A 22,646-nucleotide genomic window follows, 5' to 3' on the forward strand; every position below is an offset into this window, starting at 1 on the left:
TTTCTCTAAACTTACAGAGATATCTGGAATTCAACTAACCACATATGTAAGTAGTGTGCTTGTATTTTTCCGTATTGCCTAACTTATTTTCATATTGGGCAAATGTTCTTTTTACACAGTAAATAAAAGACAAAATCCTTTCCTAAAATAATCTAATTTCTTAAACATATTAATCACATAAAGCCTATGTGTGAAAAGTCTAATATTGATACGTCCTATTGTTCTATTTCTATCTTGTTTTACTATCTTGGCTTTTCCTGGTCATTGAGTCCTGTCAGCTAGTATATTGGGTAATTTTATTTATTTAAGTTATTTATTTTACAGAATTTTCATTTCTATTTTAGATTCAGGGAGTGCACGTGCAGGTTTGTTGCAAGGGTGTGCTGCACGACGCTGAGGTTTGGGCTCCTACTGTGCTCATCACCCAGAGAGTGAACATACTGTATTGGGTAATTTTAGATGAGACTGCTTTCCAGCTAAAAGCTAAAGCCAGGTCACTAAGAACTTTGCAAATCACTTAAAATAATTTGGACCTAATTGTCACAGCAATGAAAAGACACTGAAGAGCTTTAAGTGGGGAAATATTTTCATATTTACACTTTAGAACAGTTATTCTAGCTTCGGTGTCAGGTAATAAATTGGAAAGTAGGCTGGGCGCAGTGGCTCACGCCTATAATCCCAGCACTTTGGGAGGCCGAGGTGGGTGGATCATGAGTTCAAGAGATCAAGACTGTCCCGGTCAACATGGTGAAACCCCGTTTCTACTAAAAATACAAAAATTAGCTGGGCATGGAGGCAAGCGCCTGTAGTCCCAGGTACTCGGGAGGCTGAGACAGGAGAATTGCTTGAACCCAGGAGGCAGAGGTTGAGGTAAGCCGAGATCGCGCCATTGCACTCCAGCCTGGGTAACATGAGCGAAACTCCCTCTCAAAAAAAAAAAAAAAAAAAAAATTAGAAAGTAACAAGATTGGAGATATAGAGACTGATGGATGAGATTTGCAGGAATTCAGTAAGAGAGGATGATAACGAAGGGCAGGATTTATGCTAATAGAGATAGAAAAAAGTGTACATATTGGAGAGATATTTATGAGACAGAATCCATAGGATGACTCCCATGTTCCTGTTTTGAAAACTGAGTGGAGAGAAAATGGTGCTATTCACTAAAGTAGATAAAATTGGGGTGGTTCAAATTCAGGAGAAAGAAAGAGTTCATTATACTGTGGAATCTGACATGTTTGTGAGATGTGCTGGTGGAGGTGGTTTGGACACTCGGGAGGAGAGTTTGGATAGATCTAAAGATCTGGGAGTCCAGCACATAGCCGAGTGCGGTGTGATGCGTGGGCGGAGATGGAAGCGCACAGGGAGAATATGCAGAGTGGGGACAAGCATCTGGGGCAGAAGCCATTGGAATACAAACAGCCAAGAGGCAGGTGGACTTCTCTTTAGAAGCCTGAAATGGAGACTGAGATAGAGTCACCAAAGAAGCCTGAAATCTAGGAAAGAATGGTCACAAAGCCCAGGGAGAGACTGTTGTGAAGGCAACATGGTCACTAGTATTAAAATGCCACTAAGAAAGCACTGAAAAAAGTCATTGTTGACGCTGCTGAGGAGTATTTCAATGGAGTAGCTGTGGGAGAAAGCACATTACAGTAAGTCCAGGAGAGGATGGGGGTGAGGGGATAGACAGTGAATATTCAGAATCTTCACATTCAGAAGAAAGGATGTGGCTCTCATGAAAAGGAGAGAGTGATAGGATGTATCTGATATTAGGAAAGGTTTGTGTTTTTAAGATAAAGAATATTTGACCATGATTAAATGTCAGTAAGAAAAATAGGCCAGGTGCGGTGTCTCATGTCTGTAATCCCAGGATTTTGGGAGGCCGAGGGGGTTGGATCACCTGAGGTCAGGAGTTTGAGACCAGCCTGATCAACATGGTAAAACCCCATCTCTACTAAAAATACAAAAATTAGCCGGGCATGGTGGTGCATGCCTTAATCCCAGCTACTCTGGAGGCTGAGACAGGAAAACTGCTTGAACCTGGGAGGTGGAGGTGGCAGTGAGCCAAGATCTGGGCAACAGAGCGAGACTCTGTCTCAACAGTGAAAAATAACCAGAGTGGGAAAGGTTGATAATACAAGAGAGAATAGATCTAATAAATAGGAATTTCTCCAAGAAAACTGGAGGAAATTAGATCCAGAGCTCGGGGGTAATATCTGCATTGGGCTCTTCAAGGTAAAGGAGATTAAAAAAACATAATTTTAACAGAAAGGAAAAAAAGAGAGAATATATTGGGGGTACAGACCAGAGGCTAGTTTCAGGCAAGACAGTGAGAGGGTGGCTTCTGTTTTCAGTGTGAATTAGAGAGGCCTGGACATCTGCTACAGGGAACTCAAGAAGCAATGGACTTTTAAGAAATACGGTAGAACTGCCATACGGCGTGAAAGATCCGGCTGACATCAGGTACCATAAAGTTCTATAGTCGTCCCATTCTGCATCGTGGAGCAAGTGTGGAGGAAGGGGGCAGTCAGAGTCATCATGAAAAAAGATTTTGTTTGTTGGATTCCTTGCAGGACAAGGACATGGAAAATGCTGGCAAGCATGGTGGACAACAAAGAAAGAAGTGAAGATGAAGGGGAATGATCAGGTGGGGGAAATGAAGGAAGTCTGAGGTAAAGATTCCAGTTCACTGCCCTGAGAACAGCAAATTTTCCAGTTTGTGTGATTAGTATTGTGATTATTTTTAAATTATACATAACTGACCAGTTGTCTTGGGACGGTCTTTGTTTATGCCTTCTCTGTAAGCCATTCCCCTTTTACTCTTAAAGGTGCTCTGGTTTGGCTAATGCATTTTATTGTCTTGATATATAAAGAGAGAGAACACAAACCAGGCTTGGTCAAAGGAAAATAATGAGTTCAATTTTGGAAATAAGTTCATAAACCTTATGAGAACTTCATATTAAATGGTCAAGTAAACTGAACACACATACAGACACAACTAAATTTAACCATTAAACATAAATTCAGACAGTACTGAATAAATTATAATTTAGTGATTGATTCAAGAATGGTATACTAATTTGCGGAAAGACTCAGAAAATATTTGCATTACATACTTGAAGCTACTTTCTCTGCATTAAAGTATACAGCATTTTGGGGTAAAGTGAAAAATACTAATCGTGTGAGAATGAGGAATCATGTGGCCAAATGGTCAAACTGGAGTTTTACATTAAGTAATACCTCAAAATGTCACAAGGTGGCAGCACAACCACAATATAACGTAATTAGCAAGGGTCACGATCCTTTCAGGCATTTACAGTTAGAATTTATACCTGTTGTACATTATATATATATTCTGAATATATAGTCCTTAATTTAAAAAGGATCATTTTGTTTTGTCGTTATTGCTGATTTGAAAATGGAACATATAAAAATTTTAATTTTCTAATATGTTTGAAAATGGAACATATAAAAATTTTAATTTTCTAATATGTACATTATTTTAAAATGTTAGCTAGAGTAAAAAGCATGATCATGAATACACATTGATGCCATTCTTAGGATAATTATTAGCACATAGGGTATATAATATCATAGTTACAAATGCTCTGTAAGTTTGCATCTTGATTAGTATATTTTAGTTTGACAATTTTATTTAGATCATCTTTATATTTATCTGACTAGTAAAATAAAATCTGTAACTTTTTTCATTGACCTATAGAAAGAGAGTGTTCAGAAGTTTCATTAAAAAAATTTTGTTTGGCATATTCTAATTATGGTAACTTCAAGTAGGAGATAGAGTTGCCAGGTTAGTTGAAAAAAAAAACACAGAATATCAAGTTAAAATTGAAGTCTAGATAAACAAGAATTTTTTTTTTTTTTTGGTATAAGTACGTCCCATGAAATACTGGTGGCATACTTAAAGTTATTCAATTATTGAATTATTTATTGTATTTTACTTAGCAATTCTATTAAAGGGAGGGAGGAGAACCTGGAAAAAAAAAAAAGAAAAAAAAAGAAAGTTTCTGAGAAGACCAGAAAAATCCAGGATTACCGACTACAAATCTGCCCTAAGATTTGGAAGTCTTCAGAATCAAGGAACTAGAAAAAGAATTATAAATAGACTTGAATTAGTCTGCATTCTGTGGCAAACTCATTTATATGTTAAGCTAAACAACATGGGCTATGCTGAATCAAGCACCCTGGTGAATTACCATCTACACCGCACATTGATTACTGATTTCTAAACAACAAAACACAACAACATATATTTAAAGTTAGTTCGGTATTGGACAAGATGTAATAAACAACTATAATCTAGACATTTTGGGGTCTTACCCAGGGTTATCATTATGAAAATCTGTCATTAGAGCATCAAGGCACGGAAATACCATTTTAATTTCCTTTAATTCAACAAACATGTCTGGCACCTTCCATATGCAGAGGCCTGACTAGGACTGTGAAGTATAAGGATTAATAAACATTGATGCTGTCTAACTCAGTGGACATTTAAAGTTAATAAAATAAAAGTTAAATTCATGCATAAATAATGTCAACACTAATTCTCACTAATTTTTCCCTGGTTTCAGTTCTTGGTCAACTGCTTCTTTCTTAGTGTATCCCAAAGGATGACTGATTCCCTTCGCTCTTCCAGATGATTTTCAGCTCCCATTTTAAGGCCAGAGTCTTCCAAATCTCTATTTCCAGCCATGATTTCTCCCCTATACTTACGATATGTACATCCAATTCCTATGAGTTCTTGGCTGTCCCCTTGGTACTTCTTCCTAAATTAGACTCATCATTTCTCCCAGCAACTTCTATTCTTCCTATATTCCTAATCTTACAATTGCATCCCTCCTCAGGTAATCATCCATCCTTAAAACAGTCACACTATCTCAGACTCCTTGTCCATATCCAATCAATGCACCCTCATGCATGTCTACACTGTTTCAATGACCTCTAAACAGATTTCCCACCTTCAGACTTGCTTTCCTTAAATTTAGAGATTTACTGAAATTAACAATTAATTTTATTTACATTATTAATTTTATACTGTAGTGATTATCATTTACATCTCAAAAGAGTTTATATATTTAACAACATGGATGGGTAAGAAGAGACACAAGGAAACAAAAACAGAGCTGGGGAATGGCTTGGGTTTTCAGGCATTTGAAATATAGGTGCTTGGGATAGAAAGTCAGGACACCCTTGAAGCCCTGTGTTCAGCCCTGTGCTGGACACTCACAAGAGCAACAGGATGTCAGGCACTCATATCTCCAAGCCAGGTGAGTAACGCAGGCTAATGACCCCTCTCCTCTAGGCTGCCAGAAAGACAGGGAAGGAAATCAGCTCTCTACATCAGGGTCATCAGTCCTAGAAACTTAATAAGCCGTGAGCACATCTTTATGTTGTAAGACCAGAACAATATCTTACAAGAGCACCAAACGATGGTAGCAAAATCTAATGGGGTATAATTTAAATAAACTTACATGAATTAATGAAATATTTAATAAAATATGGCTATCATGCTGTATGCTAATTAAACATAAACTGAGAAGAGATTTAGACAAATGACTCTGATTCAGGTCACTTTTGGAAAGCCAAAGCAGATTTTCGCTATTTTCTGTTTTTCGTAGTTAGTTTTTCAGAAGCTATGATCAGCATCAATGGTGAAATGTCTCTGGAACCAATTTCACTCTACTTAGGTACCTAAGCAAATAGTTTTAAAAGATGTTGGCTTTGACCCGTCTTTTCAACATGATGGCTGACCCCTGTGCTTCTCCTATGCATATTCCTTATTTCATCTCTACGACTTTGAGGAATTCTTGGACTAGGTATGTGGATTTTCACTGCCACCTCCCACTAAACCTGGATATTTGGGGTAGCAGGAGTGCTCGAAAACCGTAGAACGTAAGAAGCTGTGGATGCGCTACCTGTCCAGGTGCCACAGTTGAAGCACTGTAATGAAGGGCTGAGGGGATCTAGAGTGGCAGTTAAGGCAAAGTGAACAGGAATGTTAAAACGGGAAGGAAGTTGGATGCTTCTTGGGGCAAAGGGAAGAGATAGGTCTGGCTAAAGCGCTGGGGGAGGTAGAAGAACAGGTTGATCAGGCTTAACTAAAAGGAGCCAGTAGTTAACACGGTCCTTCAAATTTCTGGAAACAGGACTTGAGGGAATGAATCCCTCTGTTCTCACACAGGGAGTGGGGATAACCGAGAGACTGAAGCCCCTAGGGGATTGAATCAGGCTTAATTACACCCTTTGGTGTAAGGATGGGAAGGCTCTCAGATGTTTTAAATTCTTTTCACAGAAAACAAAACATTTACTTTAAAGAAATAAAGGACTTAAAATGTAAATGCATGAGTGAAACTCATTCATACTCAAGTGTAATACATGAGTGAAACTCATTCACAATTTTGTGTAGGCAAGAAATCAATAAACCAGAGAACTATCAGATCCTCTGGCGTGCAGGGGTAGAGAGCAGGAGTCTCAGTTTATGAGATAGAGGGGTTAGAAGGCTTGAGGAAATGCAAAGAAAGGGAGCCAGGAAATTAGGAAGGCAAGTTTCACCTACTTGGCAAATTTTTCTAGTGATTCATGATGTGTATCCATCTGTCGCCTCCACTAGCTTGTGAACTCCTTGAGCCAATTACTATGCAACACCTAGCAAGGTGCTTGCCTGGTGCAAATGGTAAGCACTAAATCATTCTTGCTCAGTCTGAATTTTAGTTTCAAACTGGTGGACAACAATTCAGTGCAAATGCATTTTTGCTTTTCCTGTCTATCCAAGCAGATGTATTATTGGAATCCTAGGCCTCCTGGGGTTCTGGAGTGTCAGAGCCACCTTTCAAGGCCCATCTGTGTCCATACAACCAAGAGACAAATCTCTAGCCACTCAGCTCAGTGATAGCACACAAGGGAAAATAATTTTTAAAAATACATGCTCAAAATTCTCTTAATACTAAAACTATGAGGCTAGAACTTTTTGGTTATTTTTGTTACTCAAAGTACACTTCAAGATCTTGTAACACTTCGGGTTTATAACGTGAGTTTTGACTTTCTGATTATTTTATAATGGATTTTCATAGTGTAATGTGAAGAGGAACACATGGCACCAGCACCCTGTGCTGGTAAATAGCCGGTGCTCAATATGTTTTTGTTGAATAAACAAATGAACAAATGAATGAACAAATGAGGTAAAATGAAAAAAAAATTCACAGAGTATGTATGAAGACAAAACCAAGATATTATCCATAAGACTTTGTGAAAGGCTTAGGGAAATCTAGACTTACCATAAGCATAATTTGAATATTATTTAATTTAATTGGATATTATAGTAATTGGAACTTAGTAACCAATAGAGTAAATTGTCTTCTTTTTGGATGTCAGATTGCGCAGAAGGAAAAGTTTCTGTTGTCTTGAACAGATTGAGAAACAGCCCTTTAACTTTAGTAAGTTTTCCAAGTTATTTTTACTCTGAATTTTTCTTTGTGTTTTGTAAACAGTCTCCTGATCTTCTAGCAAACCTCATCTCAGGTGTCACCTCTATTAAGCCATAAAACAATCAATGGAGTCTCAAAAGAGTCAGTAACATTTGATACTTAAAACAAATTTTGGCTGTCTCTGAGATACATAGCTAAAAACTCTTAATACCAGCTATCGCCTTCCATGCTTCTGTCAGTGGGAGAAGTTATGTAGAGCAAAGACAATATAACTATAAGCATCAGACCATTTTAGAGAGCTTGGCTGGTTTTCTCTTGTAGAGTTTGTTCTTGTCTAGTATCTTTAAGTTATCTGAAATCATTAAAACTTCTTGTAACATGGTAGAAAACTTTAAAAGAGGCTGGGTGCAGTGGTTCATGCCTGTAATCCCGGCACTTTGGGAGGCCAAGGCGGGTGGATCACCTGAGGTTGAGAGTTCTAGATCAGCCTGACCAACATGGAGAAACCCTGTCTCTACTAAAAAAGAAAAAAAAAAAATACAAAGAAAGAGAAAGCTTTAAAAGAAGGCTAGGGGCAGTGGCTCACACCTGTAATCCCAGCACTTGGGTAGGCTGAGGCGGGTGGATAACCTGAGGTCAGGAGTTTGAAACCAGCCTGGCCAACATGGCAAAACCCTGTCTGTACTAAAAATACAAAAATTAGCCAGGTGTGGTGGCACAGGTCTGTAGTCCTAGCTACTCGAGAGGCTGAGTCAGAATTGCTTGAACCTAGGGAATGGTGGTTGCAGTGAGCCAAGATCATGCCATTGCACTCCAGCCTGGGCTACAGAGTGAGACTCCATCTCAAGAAAAAAAAAAGTCCATGATTAAATTCCACTTTAAGGACCTCTGACTTTTAGTCAGTGTCTCACTAGCTCTCTCACTGGGATGTGTATGCAATTCATTCTAAATCACAAGGATGATCCAATGAAACTGTTAAGGGGATGTGTTTTTTTTTCCTAGTAGATAATGATCTATTGGAAATAAAAATTAACATAATCTGCTTTATTTTATATGATTACCGGTGCTAATTCCAAACATTACCTTCAATCAACACAGGTTATAATTTTGTGATATTAATGAAAAACAACTTAATGAGCAGGTCTCCTTCTTTCGTTGTGTAGGTTTCACTGCCATACAAAAACCGAACTCTTCTAAAGAGGAAACTTCTATTCCACAACAGCAGGCCTAACTCTATTTGTGGATTGCACCTCCAAAACTCCCCAAGTAACAAATTCATCATTTTTTTTCTACTGAAACATTCTACGTTCTATATGAATTTCAAAACCTGTCTGGATTAATGCTGATGTCTTGAACACTGTTGCAATTGTCACATATCTTGCAAAGAGCCAATTGGAGTAATAATTCATGTATCTTTTAGAGAAAAGGTTTTTAAAACTCTCAGTGCAACACTGAAATGGATTAATCTTCTATGATATCCTAATGCTTCCTTCAAGTGGTGGTTTCCCATGTCATCGTTTTGTCTAGGATTTTTTTTCTATTTGGTCAACTTAATGGAAGCTGGGTTCCTGCTTCAAAACTCCATACGAACAACAAGTATAGAGGAAGTTGTTTTACATGCTAATTATTAGTGTTTGAGAGCAATAGTTTATAAAATATACCCCATTACTCAAAAGCAACTTGTACTACTAACCTTTTCAATCTAAAAGAAATGTAAAAAACTTGTGCTACTATGCTTTTCAAAATGAAAAAAATCAAAGAATATGAAACAAAATGTGCAACTGTGTGCTAACCTTTAAGCTAGTAGTTATTTACCCAACTATATTCAGTAACACTAAACCTTACAGAAATTTATTTCTATTTGAGGAAGAGTCATTTAAGGTGGTCAAACTCGTGTTTCCACCATCCCTGGAACTATACCGTGGTATGTCTGTCAAAAATAAATTCTATATTAGAAGTGAGTTGCAGTTATTAAGCTATATCCTTGTGGAGGCAGAAAGTGAATGGTTAAGTATCCAATAAAGAGTAAAGTGATCTTAAATACGACTAGGGATTTCATAAACTGTTAAGTTGTATCTTAATTTTTAACTTATATAAATATCACTTTATTTATTTTCTACTCTGAGCACCTACTCCAATGTCTGGCATCTAGTTAGTGTTCAACAAATGTCAACCAAAGGAGCCGGAGTGTTTTAAGCAGCTGGTGAGAAAGCCTTCCTCGACTTATCCACTAGGTGGCACACAGGGACCATGCTTCCCGCAGTTCACCGCCACAGACCCACCCATTCATAGTGTAAATAAAGAGATGCATTATTAATTTATACCCTCTCGTCCTCTCTACTCCTAATAATTGTTTAACCAGCTGTTTCCTCTAATCCTCCTTAAACACTATTGATTAAAATCCTTAGGATATTCAAGTCTCCATCCTTTCCTACTTCTCTCAACAGCATTTTGTTACCTTTAAATGACAGGCTAAGTACATTTAAATGATATAGACTAAGTACTATGGTTCCTAATCATGGCTGCAGGATGTCGGAAAATTAATTTGAAGTGCGATCAAAGTTCTTTTCAAATTTGCCTTGTATTTTGTCAGAATTTTAACTTGTGAGATATCATTTTTTAAAAACGCGATCTGAAAAATAAAATATGCATGGGGCTAAAAGAAGTGAAAAAGAAAACTAGTATTTTCTAAGGCAGAGAGTCATTTTCTGAATATAACTCTTGTTCATCTCTACAAAGATGAAGCGCATTGCTACCTTAAGATTCAAAGGACTTCGTCAACTGTTCAGAAAATACCAATTTTCCACACCCAAGATGCTAAAAGGCAGGATTGTTTAGTAGACCGTTTACTCATAAAGTATCTTTCTGCGTACTCTGAATGTATTTATCCTGGATGTGTTACTTGCTCCCAAAGGAAGGAAAAGGAAGTGAAACCACTAGGGATATAATGAATTGATTCTTCTCTGTGAAAGTTTCTTCAGTACTTCTAAATTACAGTGTCAGTCATTCCTCTGAGAGACAGGGCCTTGCTGAAAATAAATGGCTCATTTTATAAATAAGAACATAACGTTTCCCCCACTTTCTTGTTTCTCATAGAAGGCCCAGGCCCATCATGCATTCCTGTCTAGAATACTGGCCTCTGGGTACATTCCTCCTATAGATCAGTGGTCTGTTGAGGTGTTGGTTATCTCTTGTTCACTTAATTAGCTTTAAGCAAAATTACATCTTACACAGTTCTATTTTTAAGCTGTTTCCAATTTAGTGAAGAGGTCATCAACAAAAATATAAATTCGTTTCTTAGCTGAAACAATGAAATGTTTAAGAATGGGTAGTATAAAAGTGACTAAAGACTAAAGCTTATATCTGAACAGTCCTTTGGCATACATTATAGTTCACTGAATGGAAGGAAAACTTTCATTTATGTGAGTAAATGGAATTTCTTAACTGATATAAGAATTATGAAATATCACATTAAAAATTCTCCAAAGAGAACTATGATAATACTTTTATATAGTTTTACATCATAGTAGTTCTCTTTGGAGAATTTTTAATAGAACAATATTTGCATTCCATTAAAATATTGAAATGACTAAAATGTGTATAAAACCTCTGCAAATTTAGTACACTGAAATAATCACATAGAAATAGTTACCAGAAACTACATTCATAATGAATAAATATCACATTCATTTAGAAATTAATCCACAGCCTTAATTTCTTAAGAATTATTAGCTTCCAAGAAGCCAGCCAGAATGTTTGATTTTATGACATCACACTGGAACATGTACAGGAACACTTTCCACCCTAAAAATTCCCAAATGTACTGGCCACCGTGTGTATTTTTCCAGCGATAAATGAAAATAAAGCAACTTATTCTCAGATTAATAAGCCATCTTATTTTGAACACAACAGTCACATTCAATGGAAGAAAACTACTTGATCTAAGCCCAAATAAACTTAGGTTTGCTCTTGGTAGTGAACAGTCTCAACATACAAATAATTTCTTTAAGCAGCTTTTAAAAGTAATCTTAACTATGACTATATATTTTCTTCAGTGCATTAAAATTATCCATCAGCATCATTGTATATATGAAATGCATCATAATTCTATGATCTTAATTTCATAATTAGCTGGAGAAGCCTGGGCCAATAAAGGCAACATTTCTAAGATTATTAATCTAACAGGTATTACCTATGACTAAAGTAACTTACTTTTTCACATAACCCTATATATTCTCTAAAACAAAATTCGTAAGCCTGGCTGGACAGTCCCATTCCTCATCTTTCCTTTCAGCCTATACTATCCTTTTTTCGTCTCAGGTACTATAAAAATGGTTGTTGAAATACAGATAGAAAAGTCACCGCTTGGAAACCAATGAGTCTACCAGATTTACAGTAGCGCTAGCAGAAGCCAGGATACTAGAGTTAATTCTTTCTCCAATTCTAGACTGAGCTTGTTTATTGTAGTGAAATATTTATCTGACAATATGAAACTTTTAAAAAACTTGAGGTGTCATATTGAATTGGGATGAAAACTAAATTCAAAAGAAAATAATAAAATTTGTTTAATGTATATATACATTACGTGTGTATTGCCCTCTGAAATCTTAAAGCCACAAAGGTATAACCAAAAGAGGGGAAAGAAATTTGCAAGTTTTACCTTGTCCTGAAATCCACGAGTTCAGATGCTCTCAAGTTCTGCTTAAGTTGGAAGCTGGAGATCAAGTGAAGCTAGCGCTCTTTCTCCTCACCTTAAGTTTGTCTCTGGGCGAGTGTGAGAGTGTGTGTGTGTGTGTATGTGTGTGTGTGCGCAGAATGTCTCTTTGTGGTGCTGGATGGCAGAGGTCCTGATCCTGTGAAGAAGGAGGCACTTTCTCACCAAGAGCAGAAGAAAAGCAAAGCGTCACCAGGAAAGTTCTCCTCCCAGATCCCCTAATTACAGCCTAACGTGCACTTCATGCAAACTTCAGGGAGGAAGGGAGGGGCAGCTCTGTGCCCAGACCCTGTAAAACAGCAGCCTCTTAGATGACTTTCCCTTCTGCTCAGATCCCGAGTATCCCGCTCTGGGTTTCAGGCAAGCCGGCAGCTACAGCCACAAGCCCCCCGCCATACCACACCTCCTGCACCCTTACCCTCACCACTCCTGGGTCTGTCCAGAGGGGCTGGGACGACGGTCTGTGGAATGATCTCTGGGGGCAGCAGTGTGAACAGACTCCCCAGGATAGTCAGTTTTCGCTTTGTTTTATTAGCCTCTGCCTAAAAGAAAAATCCAAGGGTAGGAGAGGTCCTCTTTTTCCCGCCTTCCCCTCCCCAAAGGAGATCAAGGATAACAGACAATGATGATAACGGCACAGAAAGCTTTCTAAACTGGAGGTGGCCTTCCATCCAAATCACCAGAAGCATATTTTCTGGTTTACTGGACTCAGTATTGGTGTTGAGTTTAAATCTCCTCAACAAACAACTGCTATTGTATCCTTGGATGACAGAGCTCGAGGAACCTGGATTTATTTATAGAATGAGGAATGCGAGAGGGAGACGGGATGGGTGGGGTTAGGTTGTAGATCCATACCCAGGATTAGAACCAGATGGGCACAGGGCGCGCGCGGGCGCGCGCACATACACACACACACACACACACACACACACACACACGCACATCCCTGAAATAACCACTGGGGAAGATGCTGGGACACGCGGGAAAACGCCTCCTGAACAAATAGACATTTATTTATAACTCCAGGGAGAGTATATAGGTCCATTGATTCCCGCCTTGAGTAACCAAGGGTTTTGGAGAGGAAATGGCTTCATATTTCAATAACAGAGCCACCTTTGATGGAGTCTAGGAAGGGGAAAAAAAGAAACACACCGCAGGAAGCAAACGGCTGTTAGAGCAGCCGGGAGGAGGGAGCAGGGCTGGCCCGGGGACTGAGGACAAGCAAACAAGCCCGAGGGGCCCGCGGCCGGGGTGGAGGCGAGGCGCTGGCCGTCCCCGAGTCGCAGCGAGCCGGGCCGGGTAGCGCTGGGGCCGTGCGGGGACTCGCGGCCGCGCTCCTGGCTCCCACCGCCGGCCGGGGCGGCGCAGGCGGGCGGGCGGGACTACCGGCTTCTCAGGGCCGCCGCTGGGGCTGGGGCGCCGGCGCGGGAGAGGGTCCCGTGGGCCGTAGGGACTGGGGGAGTCGTGCGTGGAGGGGCGAGTGGGGCAGGAGGATGGGCGGGTCCGGGCGTCCTGGAGGTGCAGGTGGAACGGGAGGACCCGCGAGACAGCCGAGCTGCGGGGAAGCGCAGGGACAGCGGCTCCGGAGGGCAGGGCAGGTGGCCCGTGGGCAGACGAGCCAGCGCGCAACGCGCGACCTCAGCGGGGACGCCCAAGCCGAGTCGGGCGGTGGCGGCGAGCGGCGCTATTGTCTTAAAGATAAAGCCGAGGCCGCGGGGCTGCCTCCTGCACTCTGGAGACCTGAGGGAGAGACCGCAGGAAAAAAGCCTTCTTCCCGCCTCTTCTGAGAGATTTCACCAGTTTTTTTTTTTTTTTTTTTTTTTTTTTTTTTGGCTTCCGACTCCCCCTTGCCATTAGGTCTTTGGTAAATCAACACGTGCCTCTTGGAAAGGTTTCTTTTCAAAGACAAACCGAACACTCACACCCTCCCTAAATGAGGGTAGTTACATTCAAAAGGAATTCTTCACCAGGCAGTTCAACACCTTTCTTGGAATTCCAAAACCTGGGTAAGGGCGCCTCTCTTATTTTTCTGTTTCCCCGCACAGGGAACAGGCTAAGGGTTTTGCAATTTTATGTCCCTAATCTAGTGGCTATTGAGGCAGCTGTTATGTAGGCCTCTACATTAACCGCCAATAAAAATAAGATAAATCTCTACTTTTCAACTATGAAGAGGGTTTTTATGCTATTAATATTTCTTGTAAACGTTCAGGGTAGTGTGTATTTTAAAGAACATAAACGAATTAGACTTAAAAACAAATATCCACTTTTTATATTAAAGCAGCATAAAGGTGGCGAGGCTGGTGGTGTGTGGCTATGAGATCATATAAAGACAGTTTAAATACCGATCTTGATCCCTCAGCTTAACAACCTAATTTCGGGCGATTGCCTGGAGCATAAATCGTATCAGCTGGTTCATGGACCGCTCTTGTTCCCCTATTTTGTGGTCTGCTCTACATACGTATTCCAGCAAAGCATTAAGAGAATTTAACGTATTCTCCTCTGAAATTGTTTATTAACCACACAAGACAATCTATTTTGCAACTTAGTCACATTATGGTAAGCTACACTAGATTTTTCTTCAATTTCATATATAGCCCCAACCACTGAGATAGACTTCCAGAAGTAACAACAGCTACTTATCCTGTCCCTCCTGCTCCTCCCCTATTTCCAAACTTCCCTTCCCCATAAAGATCCCCAGTCTTTTAAATCACAAGTATTTAACCTGTCAATAATGGGTGTTTTAAGTGTTATTCAGGCTTAATTTAATTGACGTTAATTATATATATTTCCGTTCGTTTTGGGGTTCACATGGTTTTTTAGTTATATGAAATTTACATTGAAATTAGCTTTACGAGTCTTTAGAAAATATTTTTATGTTCAGTTAATTAATGTTCAGCCAAATTGTGCTTTATGGAGGCATACATTACTTTAGCCCTTATAATTTTTCATCAGGGCACAGGCATTACAAGCTGTGGTAAAAAAAATCAAATCAAGTGAAAACAGGAATAAATACAAACCTATTTTCATGACTTTAAACATTTTACAAAGATATAAATTGCAAAAATAATTTTTGAAGACCAAAATATCTTCTCAAAGAAAACCATATCAAAAAATTATTATATATTTGAAGATTCCCTGTATTTATTAATATTAATAATTCATGTGGAAACTCATAACTTTCATTTGTTAAATCAAGTTTAGCCTAAAATTGCTTTCTTACATATTTTAAGTTTGACCTAAAGGTTTCTCTGTACATTATGAACTATAAACCAAATGAAATTGTAGACAGACTCTAGCCTACTCTTGTGTCAATTACTGAATTTTGGCCAATCAAATGTGGTCAACTGTTCAAACCCTGTTTAAATAAGGCAAAGGTGGAGCTATAACCAGTCCAGGGTTCTGTACCTCACTTTCCTTTTTCTGCCGGTAAACCTTCCACGACGTGGCTATGCTGGGGTGTTTGAGCCCACTCTGCCTCCGGAGACTGCCAGAATGGTTCTTTGCTTAATCAAACTCTTTTTTTTTTTTTTTTTTTTTTGAGACGGAGTTTTGCTCTTGATACCCAGGCTGGAGCTCAATGGCGCGATCTCGGCTCACCGCAATCTCCGCCTCCTGGGTTCAGGCAATTCTCCTGCCTCAGCCTCCTGAGTAGCTGGGATTACAGGCACGCGCCACCGTGCCCAGCTAATTTTTTGTATTAGTAGAGACGGGGTTTCACCATGTTGACCAGGATGGTCTCGATCTCTTGACCTCGTGATCCACCCGCCTCGGCCTCCCAAAGTGCTGGGATTACAGGCTTGAGCCACCGCGCCCGGCCAATCAAACTCTTTTAAATTTAATTTTACTAAAGTTTTCTTTTTTTGAGGATTGTTTTGTTTTGTTTGCTTGTTTTAATCTGGAAAAGGCAAAGAAGCCAGTTTTTTTTTAAGTTGCAAGAAAAACCAAAGCTCTTTTTGGTTTTTCAATAATATATTTGGATTTGTTTTTCATTCTTTTAAAATATTCTTATGTTAAACTTCAAAATATACTGATATATGTATAATGTTATGCATATAATTATACATATAAATATTCTATAGATAATATATACAGCATATTTTGAAATGATATTGTTTAACATAATACAAGAGTATTTTGTATGAATGAAAACAGGTCAAAATGGTGTTATAAAATGCAACTTTGCATTCTTTTGCTAACTGTAAGACAATTTGAGTAATTAGATTGAACCAAATAAAATGGAATATTCAACCTTTTTTCACCTACCAAAGAAGCAATTTCAGCTGATTTTACCTTATAAAATTTGAATATGTGCATAGCACAAGTGTAGCAGGAACATTTTCAACATTTAAAAAATATTTATCTAAAATATTATGAATATTTAATATGTAATAAATTCCCAAGCATAATAGTATCCCTGCTGGCATATTACACCCATACAAAATATACGATTATAATCAAAAAGAGATTATCTAAATTCATCTCCTCTTCAGACTCCAAAAGAGGCTGCTGTTATCCACTAAATTCCAGAGAATTGCTTCCCTCTGAGCTCTTGTTTCCTGGAATTTTTGCCTCAGGCTAATATTATACCTGGATGAACATCTGCTAGGATAAAGGTGCAGTTTTGTGCACTTTGGAGGTGCAGAGGGGAGGGAAGTCATTTGACCTTTCCTGTCTGAGGCTCAGAACTTCATTAAAGCACCTCCTGGGATTGTGGGCATAAACATGAGAAAGACATCTTTTGTAATTAAGTCCTTCCCACTGGCTGTATTCCTGTTGAACTCGATGATTAAAATACAAATTCAATATTCTAAATGGTCACGAAGCATTTGATAAAAGGTTATTTTGCTTTTAATGCAATGTAGGCGGGGGGATGACTTTCTGAGAGCCCACTTTTCGTGCTCACTCTCAGAAAGTGTCCAGCAGACAGACTCTTCAAAAGGGCACACTAAATAATTAGGCAATAAATTGTTCAAATGTTAAGAGCAGAGCTGTTTCAGAAGCTACTGAGGCCAAATGAGTATCATACCAAGTGATAAATATCCTTGGATCCTAAGAAGTAAACGCCTGCTTGTCCCCATGTTTGTCTGTTGAATTGGTTTTGGGTTCACAGCATCGTCCATTATCTTTCTTTTAATTTATTGTTCTCTCAGTATGTTTCTTTTGTCCGGAACATTCAAACTCGCCCTTCATTTCTTCAATAAATTGATGAGTATTTCATTATTGTCTAAATTTTGCTAATTTTGCAATAGGGTCCAAATTCAGTTCCGTCTCCTTTTTCAGTTTTTTGTTTTTGTTTGTAGCTACAATGGATTTTAAAACAAAACTTTGTAATATTCTATTTCTTTTAAAAATTCTGACACAAGTATGACAAAATATTAACATTTTTCAAATCTGAGGATTGAAAACATTGGTCTCAGTTTTTTTTTTTTCTATTTTCTGTTTGAATTACCATGGAAAAAATAAATAAATAAAAAAGTAATAGGAAAAAAGAAGAAAAAAATAAATAGGGCTCACCAGAATGTAAGTTCCACACTGCAGAAATCTTGGCTGGTTTGGTTATACGGGTCTATTGCAAGCACTGAGAACAGTACCTAGCACTCAGTAGGTACTTCCATAGATATGCTTGGAAGGTTTATGGCACTCATGTCACTATGTAGAAGTTGAGTCACAAGGTCATACACAAAGGGATTGACAAAGCTGGGATCAAACTTAAAGTCTGGAATACTTTCCTTGTCCCATGTTGCCTAGAAAGTCTAGATCTTTTTGTTTTTTCTTTTCAGATGGAATCTTGCCTGTCACCAGGCTGGAGTGCTGTGGAGGAATCTTGGCTCACTCTAACCTCAGCTTCCCATGTTCAAGTGATTCTCCTGCCTCAGCTTCCCTAGTAGCTGGGATTACAGGCACACATCACCATGCCCAGCTAATTTTTGTATTTTTAGTAGAAGTGGAATTTCACCATGTTAGCCATGATGGTCTCCATCTCCTGATATCGTGATCTGCCTGCCTCGGCCTCCCAAAGTGCTGGAATTGCAGGCGTGAGCCACCGCACCAGGCCAATCCTTTGGTATTTTTAAAACACAGATCTATCCATGTTTCTCTGTGTCGTTGACAATGAAAACTCATACATACAAAATACTATGTAAACTCTTCCAAATCTCAGAAATGGTAGACCCTTGAAGGGAAAACTTCCTTTGTGTGTATGAATTTCTCAAGTGCCAAACTTTTAATACTTATCTCTTTTTATCTTCTAAAAAAAAACTGGGATACATCTGCCGACATGCAGGTTTGTTACATAGGTGTACATGTGTGATGGTGGTTTACTGCACCTATTAACCCATCCTCTAAGTTCTCTTCCCTCACTCTTATCCTCCACCCCACAGCAGTCCCTGGTGTGTGTACTTCCCCTCCCTGTGTCCAAGTGTTCTCAATGTTCAACTCCCTACTTACCTTGCTTCTAGTGCCCAGCACAGTTTAGTCCGCAGAGTGAATTGTCCTTGCTTTTGTGCATCTGTAGTAGAGTTTGTGTGATTTGGCAAATGGTTAATCCTTCTCCTGTGTGCTTGATGAATAATCCAATTCTACTTAACTTAGATTTTTAAAAAATGGTTCTAGGAACTTGAATAATCACTGGAGATGAACACCTTTCTTTCACAACATCAAATACTGGTTCCCTTATTGATGACAATCAATCCAAGTAAGTGATCCTTTTCTCCAGTTCTGTCTGTTTGGGAGCAGATTGATAAGAAACCAAAAGCAATGGCAACAAAAGCCAAAATTGACAAATAGTATATAATTAAACTGAAGAGCTTCTGCCCAGCAAAAGAAACTATCATCAGAGTTAACAGGCAACCTACAGAATGGGAGAAAATTTTTGCAATCTATCCATCTGACAAAGGGCTAATATTCAGAATCTACAAAGAACTTAACCAAATTTACAAAAACAAAAACAAAACATAAAAAGTGGGTGAAGGATATGAACAGACACTTCTCAGAAGACATTTATGTGGCCAATAAACATATGAAGAAAGGCTCATCATCACTGTTCATTAGAGAAATGCAAATCAAAACCACAATGAGATACCATCTCACCCCAGTTAGAATGGTGATCATGAGCGGAAAACAACAGATGCTGGAGAGGATGTGGAGAGATAGGAATGCTTTTACATTGTTGGTGGGAGTGTGTTAGTTCAACCATTGTGGAAGACATGTGGCGATTCCTCACGGATCTAGAACCAGAAATACCATTTGACCCAGCAATCCCATTACTAGGTATATACACAAAGGGTTATAATCATTCTACTACAAAGACACATGCAAATGTATGTTTATTGCAACGCTGTTCACAATAGCAAAGACGTGGAGCCAACCCAAATGCCCAACAGTGATAGACTAGATAAAGAAAATGTGGCACATATACACCATGGAATACTATGCAGTATTCCACATCCTTTTTATGGATAAAGGATGAGTTCATGTCCTTTGCAGGGACATGGATGAAGCTGGAAACCATCTTTCTCAGCAAACTAACACAAGAACAGAAAACCAAACACTGCATGTTCTCATTCATAAGTGGGAGCTGAACAATGAGAACACATGGACACAGGGAGGGGAGCACATGGACATCAAACATGGGGGCTTGTCTGGGAGTGGGGAGTAAGGGTAGGGATAGCATTAGGAGAAATACCTAATGTAGATGACAGGCTGATGGGTGCAGCAAACCACCGTGGCATGTGTATACCTATGTGACAAACCTGCACGTTCTGCACATGTATCCCATAATTTAAAATATAATTAAAAAAAAACAAAGAAAGAAACCCTTAACCAAGTTGGGACTATTAGGAATGGTCTGCGGCAAATGTTTACTCATTAGGGAGGGACTCCAAATTATTTTTGAAGACTTATTCCTGTTACTTTTGGTGTTTCATTCAATAAAATCCACTGTATCTTATTGACACACCCATACAGATTAATGCATAGGAGCAGCCGGAACAAAAAATGAGATATGCCAAGAAAAGTGATTAGGATAAACTGTAGTCACTGAAACTGAAGAGCTTTCTCAGTGGTGACTGTTCAGACTGGCACATTTTAAACTTTGATGAAATCTGAAATGTCTTAGGATCTAAATTTTAAAATTCATGCTGTCAATGAGGCAAATTATAAAAGTAAGTCATGAAACCATGTGCTACCAAGAATTCTGAGAATTTGGCAACCTCTTTGGCTTTTGCATTTTGAGGATACAGAATTAGAAATGGCCCACTTTTAGTAAATGTTGGGCATAACTGTCTTCCTTTGGACAGTCTCCTTGTTCTTAGTCAGTGATGCCACAATAATCTTCAACCGTTTGGTCCTGCTTAGTACTATTTCTATTATATATATATATACACACACACACATATATATATATATATATATGTGTGTGTGTATATATATATATTTATATATATATGTGTATATATATATTTTTATATATATATGTGTATATATATATAAATTTGGTCAGGTGCAGTGGTTAATGCCTGTAATCCCAGCACTTTGGGAGGCTGAGGCGGGAGGATCACAAAGTCAGGAGTTCGAGACCAGCTTGACCAATATGGCGAAACCTCGTCTCTACTGAAAATACAAAATTAGCCTTGCATGGTGGCATGCACCTGTAATCCCAACTACTCAGGAGGCTGAGGCAGGAGGATTGCTTGAACCTGGGAGGCAGAGGTTGCAATGAGCCAAGATTGCATCACTGCACTCCAGCCTGGGCAACAGAGCGAGACTCCGTTTCAAAAACAAAAACAAACAAACAAATAAAAAAAATATAAAATTTAACTGAAGGAATTTCTAAAATTTACATAAATGTTTTTCCCTCATCACCATACATATTCATTCCTAAAAACTCATGTCGTTTTTTAAAAGCAGGTTTACCTATATTTCCCCATTCCTGCCTGAGTCTTTATCTTAACTCTCTCTTGGTTGGATTGTGTCATAGAGTCAGTTACTGGCTGATTTAGAAGAGCTAATCGTGGCTTTGGTCTATGCATTTTTGTGTTTTGCAAAATGTCTTTCTGTGATTTCTAAACTAGTGTTTCATAAGTTATTTTCCATTCAGCCATTTTTAGTTTATTGCTCTTCTGATTCCTTTCACCAATGAGACCTTTTGATAGGAAGATGTCTGAAAGAACTATTGTCTTTACAAGAATTAAGCACTTATAAAATTGCCATGAACTCCACCTCATGTTGCAAGAGAGTCAACCTTTGACTAAGATAGAGTATTAAATATTTGAATCTATATTAGTTATGCGTTGCTTTCTAAAGGTTCTTTAAACATTTTTTTAATGGATAAACATTGTACTTATTTATAGTGCACAACATGATGTCTTCGCATACGTCTTCAATGTAGAAAGGCTAAATTGAGCCAATGAACATACCGGTTACCTCACATAAGCATCCTTTTTCCTGTGATGAGGACACTTAAAGTTCATTTGCTTATGTCATGCTGTCTTTGATTGCCCTAATGTTAAGAATCTTCTTTCTCCCTCCCAATTTCGTATTACTGTCTAGAATGCCGTTTGCTACTTTTACATTGCCTTGTATTTATATTTGTATTTTCATGTGTTTAGTTATTTTATCAGATGCACCATAAACTCTCTGAGGGCAGATATTGTATCTTTACATCTCAGTCTGTGGCACAGCCTTGAGGTTTAAAGCTGATCAAAAAATATTTATTCTTATTTTTGGAGGTGACAATGAGATTCTTTATATTCAAGAGAGGAAGGAAAAATAAATGAAGAAGGCTAGTTATTGAACAAACTAGTTCAGAGTGTTTTGCATCTAATAGCCAAAGGCATAAATAATAAATCATCAAAAGTTGATTAATAATTTTATCATTGTAATTGATCGCATAGTAGTAAAAGAAATATAATACATATTTTTCTTCCATGCTTGGCTAATAAATATGATTGTATAAGTGTTAATCAACAGAAGTAAAATGTTTATTCTTTTAAGAAACTAGGTTGAGGTTAGCTAATTGGGTTATTGTCTTAGGATTACAGTATCAGCCACTTGAATATTGACTTTTTTCACTTACGTATGTAAAGTTCTTCTAAATTTAAACCAATCCTATCAGTAAATTTAGTTTTCTTTGTATTTTCTTCTTGGTCTTTTTTCTTATAACCGTCAGAGAAAAGTTTGTCGAGTCTAATTGGGCTAGAGTGATTTATGTATAGACCTTCTTAGGGTAAAACGGGTGAATTAGCTAATGCATCAAGGCTGGCATAGGGCAAGACTGCTCAGAAAGCCTGAAGGGTAGGGCTTTGATTATTTGGAATTAATAGGAAATAGTCTGGAGTTGTTAGAAAAACAGAGAGAAAGCCAGAAAGATACTGTTTCAGAAGTCTGTGAAGAATTTTGAAAGGGAGACATTAGTAAAGTTCCTTATGAACAGTTCTACTAGAAGAAAATATTAACATAAATACTTAAAGAACATGCCTGTTGGTAAATTTTGA

At 38.3% G+C, this 22,646-nt stretch overlaps 1 protein-coding gene across 3 annotated transcripts in view; it reads right to left on the reverse strand.

The window, feature by feature from the left end:
- HAPLN1 (hyaluronan and proteoglycan link protein 1) overlaps nt 1-12,611 on the reverse strand; it is an 80,524-nt gene extending 67,913 nt beyond the window's left edge. For 2 of the 3 annotated variants that reach the window (XM_021665398.2, XM_012477629.2), the window contains exon 1: nt 12,100-12,352. The gene's annotated coding sequence lies outside the window, so the exon portion shown is untranslated. Of the gene's footprint in view, nt 1-12,099; nt 12,353-12,571 lie in introns of those variants that run through there. The other variant, XM_064376102.1, reaches the window with a different exon arrangement.
- Nucleotides 12,612-22,646: the final 10,035 nt, after the last annotated feature.

The sequence above is a fragment of the Aotus nancymaae genome, unplaced genomic scaffold (assembly GCF_030222135.1).
Source record: "Aotus nancymaae isolate 86718 unplaced genomic scaffold, 86718_ANA_hifiasm-v0.15.2.pri h1tg000014l, whole genome shotgun sequence".
Classification (NCBI taxonomy): domain Eukaryota; kingdom Metazoa; phylum Chordata; class Mammalia; order Primates; family Aotidae; genus Aotus; species Aotus nancymaae.